The sequence below is a fragment of the Lithobates pipiens genome, unplaced genomic scaffold (assembly GCF_037356315.1).
Source record: "Lithobates pipiens isolate NorthernLeopardFrog02 unplaced genomic scaffold, aLitPip1_a1.2 Scaffold_19, whole genome shotgun sequence".
NCBI lineage: Eukaryota > Metazoa > Chordata > Amphibia > Anura > Ranidae > Lithobates > Lithobates pipiens.
The window spans coordinates 577,144,189-577,158,824 of record NW_027507764.1 but is presented as its reverse complement, the minus strand read 5'-3'; the positions used below and the strand labels follow the sequence as shown (position 1 = coordinate 577,158,824).

Genomic DNA, 14,636 nt, shown 5'->3' with positions numbered 1-14,636 from the left:
TTGATGGGCTTATTTAAAGGGAGCCTGTCATTCAGGAAACATGAGGACCACCATTGATGGCCTCTCCTTTTTTGAGAACGTGGATCTAATGCTGAGCCTTTCCCTTCGGTACATTGTAAGAGATTTAATAAAACTTGAGAGTGCAAAATCTGATGTAGCTCTGCATAGGTTTGATTGGCAAAGCCTAACTGAACAAGCTGTAGTTAGAAGCTGATTGGCTGCCATGCACAGCTGCACCAGATTCTGAGTGATCCAGTTTTAGTAAATCGCCACCCCATTGAACAAGTATGCAGGTAAGTATTTGTCTTTTTTTTTTTCCTGACTTTCTAGAGCCACATATTTGTTCCAGTTTGGTGATTGAGAACTTTTGAAGCTGATAGATTGGAACACTATATGGCCAAATGTTTGTGGACTCCTGACCATCACAACAGTCATCCGCTTGTGAACCCATTCTAAAAACATGTTGGGCTATAACACCCACCACCCTTCTGAGATGGCTTTCCACAAGATTTTGGAGTGTGTCTGTGGGAATTTGTGCCAATTTAGTTAGGTCAGGTACTGATATTGAATGTGAAGACCTGCCTTGTAGTCGGCAGTCCAGTTCATTCCAGTGGTGTTCAGTAGGGTTGAGGTCAGGGCTCTGTGCAGGACACTCCAGTTCCTCCACTCAAAACTCATCCAACCATGTCTTTATGGAGCTGGCATTGTGCACCATGGAACAGAAGAGGGCCTTTCCCAAACTGCTACGGCAAAGTTGGAAGAGCAATTGTGAAAGAGCATTGTGTAGGGCAGCCCTTTTTCAACCAGGGTTCCTTCTGGGTTCTTCAGGGGTGCCTTGGAAAAATGCCTAAAATTGCCTCAAATTTCCCAAAAATTGTCAACAAGCTGGAAGGGAGATCGAGCCTGTCTTTTATGATATGAAAGCCACGGACTTTAATTGTGCAGGGTTACAAACTTGGTCTTGCTGCTGTCATTCTAACAATTGTTGATGTCATAGGTTGATGAGCAGGACAATCGGGCACCTGAGAACATCCTTGTGTGCCCCTCTCCATCGGCACTTTAGCTGAACGATGGAGAGAAGCTGAGGGTGAAAAATTCCGGAATACTAGTCAGTACTATTGTAAAAAAAAAGGTGTATATGCTTTGCAAAAATGAATAGCCTTATGTTTGGCGTCCTACGTCTGTCGTTACTGCTGCATTATGTAAAACTTTTAATTTAGCTTTTTTTTTTTTGAATGGGGTACCTCCAAGATTTTGCATAATTTTTAAATAGTGTCTTTACTGAAAAAGGTTGAAAATATACTGGTCTAACATTTCTTTGTATGCTATATCACTACCCTTCACTGAAAACACAAGAGGGCGCCTCCATCTAGGCGTAGCAATTATTTAAAAAGAATAAAAGATAATAAAAATGCACTCACTAGTTAAGTGGATCAAGGCTTGTCATAAACCCATATAGATCTTCATAAGATCACTGTGAGGTTGCAGAGTTTGAAGACAAATGGCTGGCTGAAGCAGAGTTATTGGTGGAAGTACAGCTGTCAGGCTTCAACATAGGCAGCAGCGGCTTCCGGGCCTTTTGGCTAAGATCAAGTGTAGTATCTGTTCTTATCAGTTACCAGGAGGTGGCGCTTGCTTCCGTCCCTGTTCTACGGCAAGGTGGAGCAGGGGTGGCGGTTGCTATGCAAAACCTGCTGGTGTGAAGGTAACCCGGAGCGGTTCGTAGCCAAAAGGGAAGCCTTCTGATGAGGATGGAGAACCACTGGTCGGCGCCAGGGGAGGGGACCCTGGCCTTCTGGCCTGGATTGGGGTAGCTTTAGCTCCGGTCAGTTTTTCAGGAGGGAATGTTGGTTCCCCTTTCTCCCACCGGGGGAACAGCCAGTACTTTCCGAATGTAATTAGCTAGGAGTGATGGGAGCGAGGGTGAGGCCTCATGGTAAAGGGCTCTCACTAAGCTCCTGGATCTCCATGCCTTTCTGGCTGGGGTGGGGGCTGCTGTGGTCTGGGCTGGGGGGTCGGGATGCTTTTGTTGAAAAGCCTATAGTGATGTGCCCCTGAAGTGGCAGTTCAGGGGTGCCTTACGTTCACTGTGCTTGTCACTTTGATGTTTGGCACCACGGCCACCTCACTGTATACACGCTTTTTCACACCTACCTCTAGGGCCGGGCCTTTTGGCTAGGACCAGAGGAATTTTTGATTCCTGGCCGGAGGGCCTGGTCATTGTATTGCGCAATGGCCACCTTTTCACTCTCCCTCTTTACTATCCCTTCCCCACTTTATTTATTTTTTTGATTGTTGAGTGTCACGTTTTATGTTGTCACTGCACGTTTGATGAGTAGGGTGTCGGTCCTCGGGCCAACCCTGAAAGTCTTGTGGGAGGGTGGACATAGTCCTTCTGGCTTGGTTCGCCCTCTCTTAACCAGGACCTCATAGTTACAGGCATGTCTGGCAAGCCCTGGGGAATTCCCCTTTAAGTCCACATTCAGGTATGGGCCTTGGAGCGGGGGTAGATGCCACCTTAGGGTAAACATGCCTTGTGGACATCCAGAGCTCCCATAAATGTATATGCAAATAAAGCACTACATAGTGTAAAATCTATAAAAACACCGATTTGTTGAATAAAAAAATACTCATAGGTATAGTATAAATGCATATATCTCCAAAAGACATGGTGAAACTGGTGAAATTGGTACCCAGCGTTGCTTCCTGTAAATGCAATGACGTAGCCACACCGATCCAGCCTATGCGTTTCGTCACCAATGGACTTCTTGTGGCCTATTATAAAGCAAGCTACAGATTATACAGTTTTCTTTCATTCCATTGTGGATGTAAGGAAAGAAAATGGCTTGATTGTGTTGATGGAGGAGTCCCTCCCGCAGTGCTATTGTGTTCTGCCGGGGCCGGGGGGGGGAGGGGGGAGCCTTCCCTGCTGGGATAACGCAATAATCACTGCTAACGGCTATAGCCGCCGGCAATGGTCACATGCCAGTTTATGGATCTACTTCAGTACAGCCAGCCTGCCCAGACATGAACCAGCCGAGATTTGGTCCATCTATGGTCAGCTTAAGGAGCTGTATACCTCTCTCGTACTTTTAAACAGAAGAGATTGGGTGTATGCGTATAGAATGGAGGCGACCACATTGTGTCTTCCCCACACAGAAGGATACAGCTGAGCTGTAATTAGATGTTATAATCAATGTGTATAGAGCCTCTTGGATGGTTCATATACAAAATAGCTTTTTATTAAAGACCTTAAAAGATGAATTATGAATTGGGCGTCTGTAATGTCTTTTTTTTTTTTAAGTGAGTCACACTTCTTCCCGAAATTTTCCCTCCAGTGTCTCCTCCAAACGGCCTTTACTAGCGAGTCCTCCCGTGTGCACCGCACAGACATAAAAGTCAAGTGACAAATCTTAGTGTCCCAGTTTTGTTTTGTCACCGCACCACCCCTGTACATTCATCCAGGGCTGGGCTTCCTCTGCCCATCTTTTAGTGATTCCGTCCAGCATCTCCGCTACCCCGCTCAAGTGTTGGAAGACACAAACGCAAAAAGCAGTGCTTGTGTAAGTCACAGTTAGGGAATGAAAGGGAGAAATGAAAGCGGTAGTCAACCCAAAAACTAAAATGTATTACGTTGCAGCTTACCAATCATTAGATGTGAGATTTTTTTTTTTTTTTTTTTTAAAGTAAAAATGTTACTTTTTAAAAAAAAAATTCTGAAGGAAAATATATTTCTTTCAGTAAGGCTGCTTTCACACTGGGGCGGTATTCAGGCGTTACAGCGCTAAAAATAGCGCCTGTGTAGCGCCTGAAAAAAACCGGCCCCTTTCACTCCAGTGTGAAAGCCGGAGGGCTTTCACACTGGAGCGGTGCGCTGGCAGGACGGTGAAGAAAGTCCTGCTAGCCGCATCTTTGGAGCGGTGAAGGAGCGGCGTATTCACCGCTCCTAAACCGCTCCTACCCATTGAAATCAATGGGACACTGCGGCAATACCGCCGCTGCAGCGGCGCTTTGCCGGCGGGTTTAACCCTTTTTTGGTCGCTAGCGGGGGTTAAAACCACCCCGCTAGCGCCCGCAGACCGCCGCTAAAACGACGGTAAAGCGCCGCTAAAAATAGCGGCACTTTACCGCCGACGCTGCTCCCGCCCCAGTGTGAAAGCAGCCTATGGCCCCTTTCACACTGGGGCGGTATTCAGGCGTTACAGCGCTAAAAATAGCGCCTGTGTAGCGCCTGAAAAAAACCGGCCCCTTTAACTCCAGTGTGAAAGCCGGAGGGCTTTCACACTGGAGCGATGCGCTGGCAGGACGGTGAAAAAAGTCCTGCTAGCTGCATCTTTGGAGCGGTGAAGGAGCGGTGTATTCACCGCTCCTAAACCGCTCCTACCCATTGAAATCAATGGGACACCGCGGCAATACCGCCGGCAAAGCGCCGCTGCATCGGCGCTTTGCGGGCGGGTTTAACCCTTTTTTGCCCGCTAGCGGGGGTTAAAACCACCCCGCTAGCGCCCGCAGACCGCCGCTAAAACGACGGTAAAGCGCCGCTAAAAATAGTGGCACTTTCCAGCCGACGCCGCTCCCGCCCCAGTGTGAAAGCAGCCTAAGGGTTTATTGTATTTTTATTTCATTGGAAACTATGGCATTGCTTATTTTATTTTTTATTTTTTTTATAAGCTTCACATGCCCTTCAGTACAAGAGGTGTTCTCCATCACAGAGTTTTAACATTTTTATGAAAAATACAACAGAAGGAGTGACAACGGGAAGAATAGGTTTTGTTTATCAATTTTATTGCTCACGTTTACAGAATACTTCATTAATCCTCAGAGTCCGTTCACACAGGGGCAACGCGACTTCCAGCGCGACTTTGGCAGACGACTTCAGTATGAATCGCAGCGCGACTTGATGTCGCCTCCAGGTCAGGGGACTTTGTCAGTGGCCAATCACATAATAATCAGCTCTGTGGGAGGGGTTTGCCTAGAAAACTATTTTTACTTCCTGGAAAGTTGCTTCAGTTAACCACTTAAAGAGGGATTCCACCTACAAAAAAAATATTAAAAGCCAGCAGCTATAAATACTACAGCTGCTGACTTTTAATAAATGGACACTCACCTGTCCCGGGTTCCAGCGATGCCGGCAGCCGAGGCCGATCGATCGCTCAGCTCTCGGCTGCTGCCGCCACCATTCTAGGTGAGGGAATCAGGAAGTGAAGCGAATCGGCTTCACTTCTCGGTTCCCTGCTGCGCATGCGTGAGTCGCGCAGCGCAATAGGAATTGTCCGCGCTGTCACTGAGACCCGTGTGTGTCCCAGCAGACAGCGCGGCAGGACAGGAAATGGCGTAGACTCCCACGGGAGTCTATGCCCGGAAGTGGGTGTAAATACCTGTCTTTGACAGGTATCTCCACCCCCCTCCCCCCTGAAAGGTGCCAATTGGGACACCGGAGGGGGAGAGGGTTCCGATCAGCGGAGGTTCCACTTTAGGGTGGAACCCCCGCTTTAAGGACCAGCCTCATTTTGATATTTTGGTGTTTACACGTTTTTAGGTTTTTTTTTGCTAGAAAATTACTTAGAAACCCCCCCATATGAGCTATGGGTGGAAGTGACGTTTTGACATCGCTTCCACCCAGCAATTGTATGGAGAAGGGTGGGGGTCATCTCCATACTGAGCCAGCAGCAGGACGCGATCGCCTCCACCGCTGCTGACAGCTTCGGTAAGTGGCGGAAGGCACCGGATCACGGCGGGAGGGGGGGGGGCCCTACTCTCCCGTCACCGTTTTAAAGTGATTTTGCGGTGAATCCGCCACAGGGACCACTTTTATCTTGTAGCAGACCACCCGTTGACGAAGGGGATACTGGATAACAACGATATCCTCCTTCAAACAGCCGGCATAAAACTACGGCGTGCAGTCTGTAAATGGTTAAGATGGGGGATCCGACTTGGAGGCGACTTCCATTGAAATCAATGGGTACAAGTCGCCTAGAAGTCGGATTGAAGTAGTACAGGAACCTTTTCTGAAATAGAAGTGACTTTAGTAGTGTACATTAAGACGCTCTCATTCACTTACATTGATTTTATCATGTCGCGTGACTTGGGGCGACTTCATGTCAGATCCGAAGTCGCCCCTGTATGAATGGACTCTTAGGCCCCATTCACACATGAGCATAGCGTTTTCAGGCAGAAAAGCGTGCGATTTTACTGCGATTTTGCAGCGTTTTTTCCCACGATTTTGTGCAGGGCAAAAGGTCACCAATGTAAAAAGAAGAAAAACGCCCAAATCAGCCCGATTCGAGCGACAAAAAAGGGTCCACAACTTGTTTGAGCTTCAGGCGATTTGGAGTGGAGATGTGAACCATCTCCATTGAAAGTAATAGATTTCTTTCCTCTCCAGCATTTTGTAGCTTCAAGCTACAAAACGCTCAGGTGTGAATGGGGCCTAAGGCTAGGTTCACACTGCTGTGATGTCCGAGATCAGATGTGATTCGCACTGCAGTGCAAATCACATGCGATCTCTGTGCGATGCGATTTCAGCCATACAGATAGTATGGCTGAATTCGTATCGCATCCGTCCCAAATTCGTACAGGACCCTTTTTTTGGTCCTCAGCAGAATCGGATCGCATGGGTGTTCACACCATGCGATCCGATTCCTGTCCGAGTTTGCAGATCGCACTGCGATAGGCAAACTGATTTGGAGTTCGCATAGGACAGTGTGAACTGCCGCCGGGAGACATGCGATGCGGGAATCCGCAGTGGATTCGCAATGTTCCCGCATCGCAGCAGTGTGAACCTAGCCTAAAGGGAAATTGTTACGACACAGACATGCTTAAAGTGTCAGGGAATCGGGAAGTGAAGCATTGCGGCTTCACTGCCCGGTTCCCTACTGCGCATGCGCGAGTCGTGCTGCGCGTCTCTTCTGGTCCCCCGCTATGTCTCTGGGAACTGTGTGTTTCCCAGAACACAACGGGGGGGGGGGGGGGCAGGGCGTCTGCGGCGGTCTGCCCGGAAGTGGGTGCAGATACCTGGATTATCCAGGTAACTGCACGCCCCTCCCCCCTGAAAGGTGCCAATTGTGGCACCGGAGGGGGGGAGGGATCAAATTAGCGGAACTTCCCCTTTAGGGTGAAGAACCGCTTTAACAAAGACAACACAAGATCACAACAATAGACTGAACCAGATGCAAAAAACCACAACCAAATTACCGATAACAGCCATTAACACCAAATGACAAAAAATTTAAAACTACGCTACAATCAAAACATCCATACAATTAAAGCAAATATCAGATGAAAATAACAGGCAAACTACCAAATACAAATAATACACAGTTTTCTCTACCACCCCAGATGATGACCAACATACTATAAAAAAAAACACAAAATCCTGATCATAAACGACCAGAATTAAAGCTTCACCTCCAGCCCTGACAGAAAATGACTTTTGGGGGTGCGTAGAAGAAGCTCGCAAAAGCTTGAATGTCAATTTTTTGGGTACGTTGGTGACCTGCCACAGGAGGAGACTTGCCCACCTCTCTCCTGTTGCAAAGCATTTCATGCAGCAAGTGGGGGAGATTTGAATGCGCTTTAATTCATCCCCTCTTGGAAGGAAATGAGACGGGGCCGTTTATAGAACGCTGGCACAGCGCGCCGTAGATGCGAGAAATTAGCGATGATATCATTTTATTGGCTGCCTCGGGCTCTTTGGAGTTGAAGCGCTCCCTAAATACATCGGCGCTTTTGATTTCTGTTTTCATTGTTTTGGATTTCACTGAACACACAGTTCTCGTCACATGTGGGCTGCTGCTATCAACACAAAAATAGTTTTGAAGATCCATAAAACCTAAATGGGGGGGGACCTGATGTAAATGGGCTTAGGGCCAGATCACACCGTAATAAATGCAGTAAGGCTATGTTCCAGGTGCTTTTCTGCATGCGCACTTTTGATGTGTGTTTGGTGCGTTTTTGATGCAGTCCAGTGCTTTTTTTTTTTTTTTTCTCCCTCTTTTTCTTAACCTTAAATAAGGATAAGTGTATTGTAGTGCGTTTTTGGTGCGTTCCAGTGCGTTTTAAAGCTTTCCAGTGCAGGAAAAATGCAGCGTGTTCCACTTTTTTTTTACTGGAACTGCAAGCACTGGTGTGAACTATGCCATTGAAAACCATATACCAGGGATATCCAATTAGCGGACCTCCATCTGTTGCAAAACTACAAGTCCCATCATACCTCTGGGTGTCATGCTTGTGGCTGTCTTGCAATGCCTCATGGGACTTGTAGTTCTGCAACAGCTGTAGGTCCGCTAATTGCATATCCCTGCCATATACCCTACTTTCCATGCGTTTTTGATGCAGAAAAGAAGAAAACGCACTGGACTGCATGTGGCGTGAACTGGCCCTGATAGTAGAGTTAATTCAAACCATGACATGTATTTTAACACTATGGGGGGAGTCCTGTTTAAAGTGGAACTTCACTCTCCCAATTCAACATTCATTATCTTTCATCCTCAAGCTGCTAGTATTGGTAAATGGATAGGAAAGTATATAATATTTATATGTTTTAGTCACTTTGCCTCCGGAAGATTTTACCCCCTTCATGACCAGGCCATTTTTTTGCGATATGGCACTGCGTTATTTTACCTGACAATTACATATATAAATATATATATGATTCTGCACAGAATGGCTGTCCTGTAGCAGTAAATCTACTATGGGGCGGTCAGAAAGTGGATAAACATTGTTGTGTTTTTACATTTCTTCAGTTACTTCCTGGTTTCTTGCCCAGGCGAATGATGTCATATATAGTTGCATATAGTTACATAGTAGGTGAGGTTGAAAAAAGACACAAGTCCAACCTATGTGTGTGATTAGATGTCAGTATTACATTGTATATCCCTGTATGTTGTGGTTGTTCAGGTGTTTATCTAATAGTTTCTTGAAGCTGTCGATGCCCCCCCCCCCCCCACTGAGACCACCGCCTGTGGAAGGGAATTCCACATCCTTGCCGCTCTTACAGTAAAGAACCCTCTACGCAGTTTAAGGTTAAACCTCTTCTTATTTAATGAGTGCCCACGTGTCTTGTTAAACTCCGTTCCCCAGGAGTATTCTTTTTAGAGTTTACATCTACATATACTTATTTCTGATGTCCCCCCTGGGGGGGGGGAGATCTCTGGTTGCCTTGTTAGGCACATTAGCCAACTTATGTTTTTGGGTCCCCTTCTTGGATCATCTGAGGGGTATTGGGTACTCTTGGTCAACCCATGGTTTTTGTAATAGAAGACTATTTTGTATTAAATTGTGGAATTTGTCTTTTTTTTTTTTTTTTTCCTTCTTTTGTCACGTTTCAAGTTGTTAATCTTTATGATCTCCCATCACCTTCTCCTGAAGAAGTGGGTTATTATGCGGGAAACAGGTTGAGCCAAATAAAAATCATCTGTTAGCGAATTTACAGAGAATAAAGTTGGAGTGGCTTGGTCCACTATCTGTAAAATTAGTTGAATTAGGTTGATAAACTAGGTTAGTCTTTGAATTTTGTTTCTTCTTTTGTCACGTTTCGAGTGTTTATTCTTTATGACCTCCCATCGCCTGCTCCTGAAGTGGATTGTGCGGGAAACGCGTTGAGCCATAAAATCATCTGTTGGTGAATTTACAGAGACTAAAGTTGGAATGGCTTGGTCCGCTATCTGTAAAATTTGTTGAATTGGGATGATAAACTAGGTAGTCTTTGAATTTGTTTTTGTTGCACTAATTTTTTTTCAAGTTTTCACATTTTCCATATAAAAAAAAAAAGAAAAATACAAAATATGCTAACGGTTTCATGGTGGGTATATACAGCATCACATATTATATTGAATGTAAACTTTCTATATGATAGGACAGACATTTGGCACCTGAAAGTCAACTTGTATTTTTATTATTATTTTTATTATTAGATTAGTTTTTTTCATGTAGGGGTCTATAGCAAAGATGAGGTTAGCGTTTATAGATATCTGTAATATGACCCTCATTATTTTATCAGAGTTTAGATCTGGAGAAAGGAGATGGTTGAATATAAAGAATGAAAGGTTGAAAGTGAAGTGAAGGAGTAAAGAGTTAGTAACCTCGCCCCCACCGGTCACCCTACGCCGGTATGGTTCTGGGGTCCCCCGTTAAGTACCGAATCCGGGGACTCCAGATCTTTTTGAACTGTTGAATTTGTTTTTAATTAACTTTTTAGTGTTACAATTTTGTAATAAAGTTTGAATTCATTTGAGTGTTGTGTAGGTTGTGCCTCAAAAATCTATTTTTTTTTTTAATGCTTTAAAAAAATCGTGCTGTACCTTTTTGTTGGGGTGCATTGACCGCTGCCTTTAAAATTAATGGATTGGCTGACGCAATGCATGAAAGCGGGTGCTGCAGCTCGTTTTATTGAGGTTTGACGGTCCCATAAAGATAAGCCTGATTTGTACACAGGGTATTGTATATTCTAACTGCATTGTGTCGTAATCGCCTCCATAATACCCATACAGTGGTCACGTGACCACTTCCAATGTCTCTGTACTCTATCTAGCACTGGCTGTGGGCAGGTTAGCCGTTCATTACCTGTGATGTCCCTGTTGGGTTCTGGACTTCTGCTACCAGCAGTGCCAGGCACGCTTGCCTCTGCAGGAGGTAGATGGCATTGGCCAATTTGGCAGACACACAAGGGAGAGTGTTTAGTAAGATTAGACCCTTGTGCCAACTTTGGCCAAGTTAAAATATTATAAAAAAATATATATATTTTATTTTTATTTTATTTTTTATGATTGACCTAGATGGACTTGTCTTTTTTTTTTTTTCAACCTCACTATGTAATTACGGTGTGTAAAATGTAGTCCTTCAATGGATTATGGACGTAGGGTTAAGGGTGACGGCATTATTGCCATTTCAGTAGTGTGTTTTCATCTTTAGAGACATGCCAGTGTGTTTTTTTGTTGCTTTTTTTTGTGGGGAGGATCCACCGATTTGTTTTTTGTTTAAAAAAAAAATAAAAAATCCTCTTACATGAACTTCACATGACACATTGACAGAGTTTTTAAAAAGGAAGTAAACCCTGAGCAGAAAAAAGGAAGCTCCTAGAAAATCTATATGAATTTCATTTACGTGTACAGTGATCAAGCAAATGCCCTGGTCATGAAGGGGGTAAAAGCTTCCGGAGGACAAGTGGTTAACTAAAGTCACGTGACCACTGATCTTCCCTTTTTTTTTCTCCGGTGTTGTGGGCGTGAACATTCCGGGGCTGACATCACAGCAGCACGTGGCTCATTGCAGGAGCAGCATTGCAATAGAATATATATATTTATAAGTGTAGAGAAGGCCAACCAAACTGATAAGAGGCATGGAGGAGCTCAGCTATGAGGAAAGATTAGAGGAACTGAATTTATTCTCTCTTGAGAAGAGCAGATAAAGTGGGGATATGATCACCATGTACAAATATATAAGGGGTCCATATAGTGAGCTTGGTGTTATTCACTTTAACCACTTAAAGCGGAGGTCCACCCTAAAGTGGACCTTCTGCTCATTGGAATCCTCCCCCCCTCTGGCGCCACAATTGGCACCTTTCAGGGGGGAGGGGGGTGCAGGTACCTGTACAGTACAGGTAACTGCACCCACTTCCGGGATAGCTCTCTGCGGAAAAGGGGCGTAGATTACGCCCCTTTCCGAAAGTCCCCCGCTGCCTGCTGGGAAACACACAGATCCCAGAGGCAGCGGGTCCATCCTTATTGTGCAGCACGACTCGCGCATGCGCAGTAGGGAACCGGGAAATGAAGCCGAAAGGCTCCACTTCCTGATTCCCATACCCAAGATGGCGGCGGCAGCACCCGAGAGACGATCGAGAGATCGGCTTCGGGTGCCGACATCGCGGGCGCGCTGGACAGGTAAGTGTCACTATTTTAAAAGTCAGTATTTGTAGCTGCTGGCTTTAAAAAAAAAAAAAAAAACGCGGACTCCCGCTTTAAGGACCAGCCTCGTTTTGGAGTTTAGGTGTTTACATGTTTAAAACAGGTTTTTTTTGCTAGAAAACTACTTAGAACCCCCATACATTATATATTGTTTTTTTTTTTTCTAACATGCTAGAGAATAAAATGGCGATTGCAATACTTTTTTTCACACCGTATTTGCGCATCGGTCTTACAAGCGCACTTTTTTATTTTTGGAAAACAAATTCACTTTTTTTTAATAAAAAAAATAAGACAACAGTAAAGTTAGTCCAATTTTCTTTCATATTGTGAAAGATAATTTTAAGCCTGAGTAAATTGATACCCAACATGTCACACTTCAAAATTGCGCCCGCTCGTGGAATGGCGACAAACATTTACCCTCAAATCTCCATAGGCGACGTTTTAAAAATTCTACAGATTGCGTGTTTTGCGTTACAGAGGAGGTCTAGGGCTAGAATTATTGCTCTCGCTCTACCGATCGCGGCGATACCTCACATGTGTGGTTTGACCACCGTTTTCATATGCGGGCGCTACTCACGTATGCACTCGCTTCTGCTCGTCGGGATGAGGAGCGTTAACATTTTTTATTTTACTTAATTTAATTTTTTCACTGTTTTAAAAGAAAACAAAATTGGTGTCACTTTTATTCCTATTACAAGGAATGTAAACATCCCTTGTAATAGAAAAAAAAGCATGACAGGACCTCCTAAATATGAGATCTGGGGCTCAAAAAGTCCTCACATCTCATATTTACACTAAAATGCAAAAAAAAAAGTAATTAAAAAAAATAACATTGAAAAAATGTGCCTTTTAAGAGCTGTGGGCGGAAGTGGCGTTTTGACGTCGCTTCCTCCCTCCTATGGTATGGAGACATACACAGACACGGAAAGGTCCCGATCCCCTTCGCCACTACCGACGGCTCCGGTAAGCGGCAGAGGGTGCGGGAGGGGGGTGGCACCTCTCCCGTCGCCGATGACTTTGATCTTGCGGGGAATCTGCCGCAGCGACCACCATTATCGTAAACAGAACCGCCTTCTCTAAAGATGGATACCTCAGTTGTGGCAGCAGCTGCTGCCGTTACCAAGATATCCATCTTCAAACTGCCGACGTATATCTACATGAGCCTGTCGGTAAGTGGTTAAGGTCATCCAGAGGACAAGGGGGCACTCTACGTCTAGAGGGAAAAAAACATTTCACCTCCAAATACAGAAAGTCTTCTTCACAGTAAGAGCTGTGAAAATGTGGAATAGACTCCCTGCAGAGGTGGTTCTGCTCATCTCAGTAGATTGCTTTAAAAAAGGCCTGGGTACTTTCCTAAATGTACATAATATAACTGGTTATATTATAATATATATTATAAGTTGATCTGGGGGAAATCTGATTGCCTCTTGGGGGATCAGGAAGACATTTTTTCCCCTTCTGTAGCAAATTGGATCATGCTCTGCTGGGGTTTATTTATTTTTTTCGCCTTCCTCTGGATCAACTGTGAGTATAGGATTGTGTATATGGGATTGTATTTTTTATTTTTCTTGGTTGAACTTGATGGTCTTTTTTTTTTTTTTTTTTTTAACCTGACTAACTATGCAATTATAGCTCTCCACTGCTCCCGAAAGCAGACGAGTAGGAGCTGTAGGGATTGGTTGGCGGTTGGAGTTGTCAAAGTCGAAGGAAGCGCCAATGATGCTGAGACAAATTAAAGCGTTTCCCTTAAGAAAAAAAAAAATTAAAAGTCAGCAGCTACAAATATTGCAGCTGCTGACTTTTAATAATTGGACACTTACATGTCCCAGGGTCCAGCGATGCGGGGGAACGAAGCTCGTCGTCGTTCCCCCCCCCCTCCCCCCCACATGTCCTCTCGGGGGCGCCAGCATTGCAACAATAGGCACAGTGAAGCCACAGCCGGGCACTCACTGCGCATGCAGCGCCGGGATCGGCCGCGCAGTCATCTGGGACCTGTGTCCCAGACGATTAACAGGAGGGAAGGGGCGGAGCTGAGCCCTTCCTGCGCAGAGGGGAAGTGACGTCAGGTGCCGGGCACTAAAGCAGGCAGACTAAAAGGGACCCCCTAGCAACAGGCATTTAGAGGTGAGTTAAGAAAAAAAAAAATCCAAATGTGTTTTGTTTGTTTTTTTGTTAGTTTTTTAGGAATTCTAAGCATTTTTTTGTTTTGTTTTTTTGGTGTGTGGAGCACCCCCTGATGGGTTTACTTCCTCTTTGATTCCCTGCAAAGGAAAAGCATAATGGACTACTATGCATAGTAATCCATTATGTTTCACTTACCTGACACAGGAGCCAGCGAAGTCACCCGTGTCCCCTGTAGTTCCGAGCGTCCATCTTCTTGGTGGGTCTCCGTGGGTCTCGCTGCTCCGGCGCTGTGATTCGGCCGGAGCAGCGATGACGTCACTCCCGCGCATGCGCACAGGAGCCGACACTCGCGGCATATCGCCGCGATCTGCGGCTTACCCAGTGCGCCTGCGCCGTAGACAGCTGTCTTCAGGTAAATATCTCCTAAACCGTATAGGTTTAGGAGATATTTCTTGGACCTACAGGTAAGCCTTAATCTAGGCTTACCTGTAGGTCCGAGTGGTTTGTAAGGGTTTACAACCACTTTAAAGGCAAACAGGTATTTAATAGGGATCCAGAGAGCGTTGTCGGCTCGTCAACAGAAGCCATGCAGAGGTGGAAGCTAGCAGG

At 45.3% G+C, this 14,636-nt stretch overlaps 1 protein-coding gene across 22 annotated transcripts in view; it reads left to right on the top strand.

The window, feature by feature from the left end:
- Positions 1-14,636, top strand: part of PTK2 (protein tyrosine kinase 2) — a 549,666-nt gene that overhangs the window by 343,745 nt on the left and 191,285 nt on the right. The gene's annotated exons all lie outside the window — the stretch shown is intronic.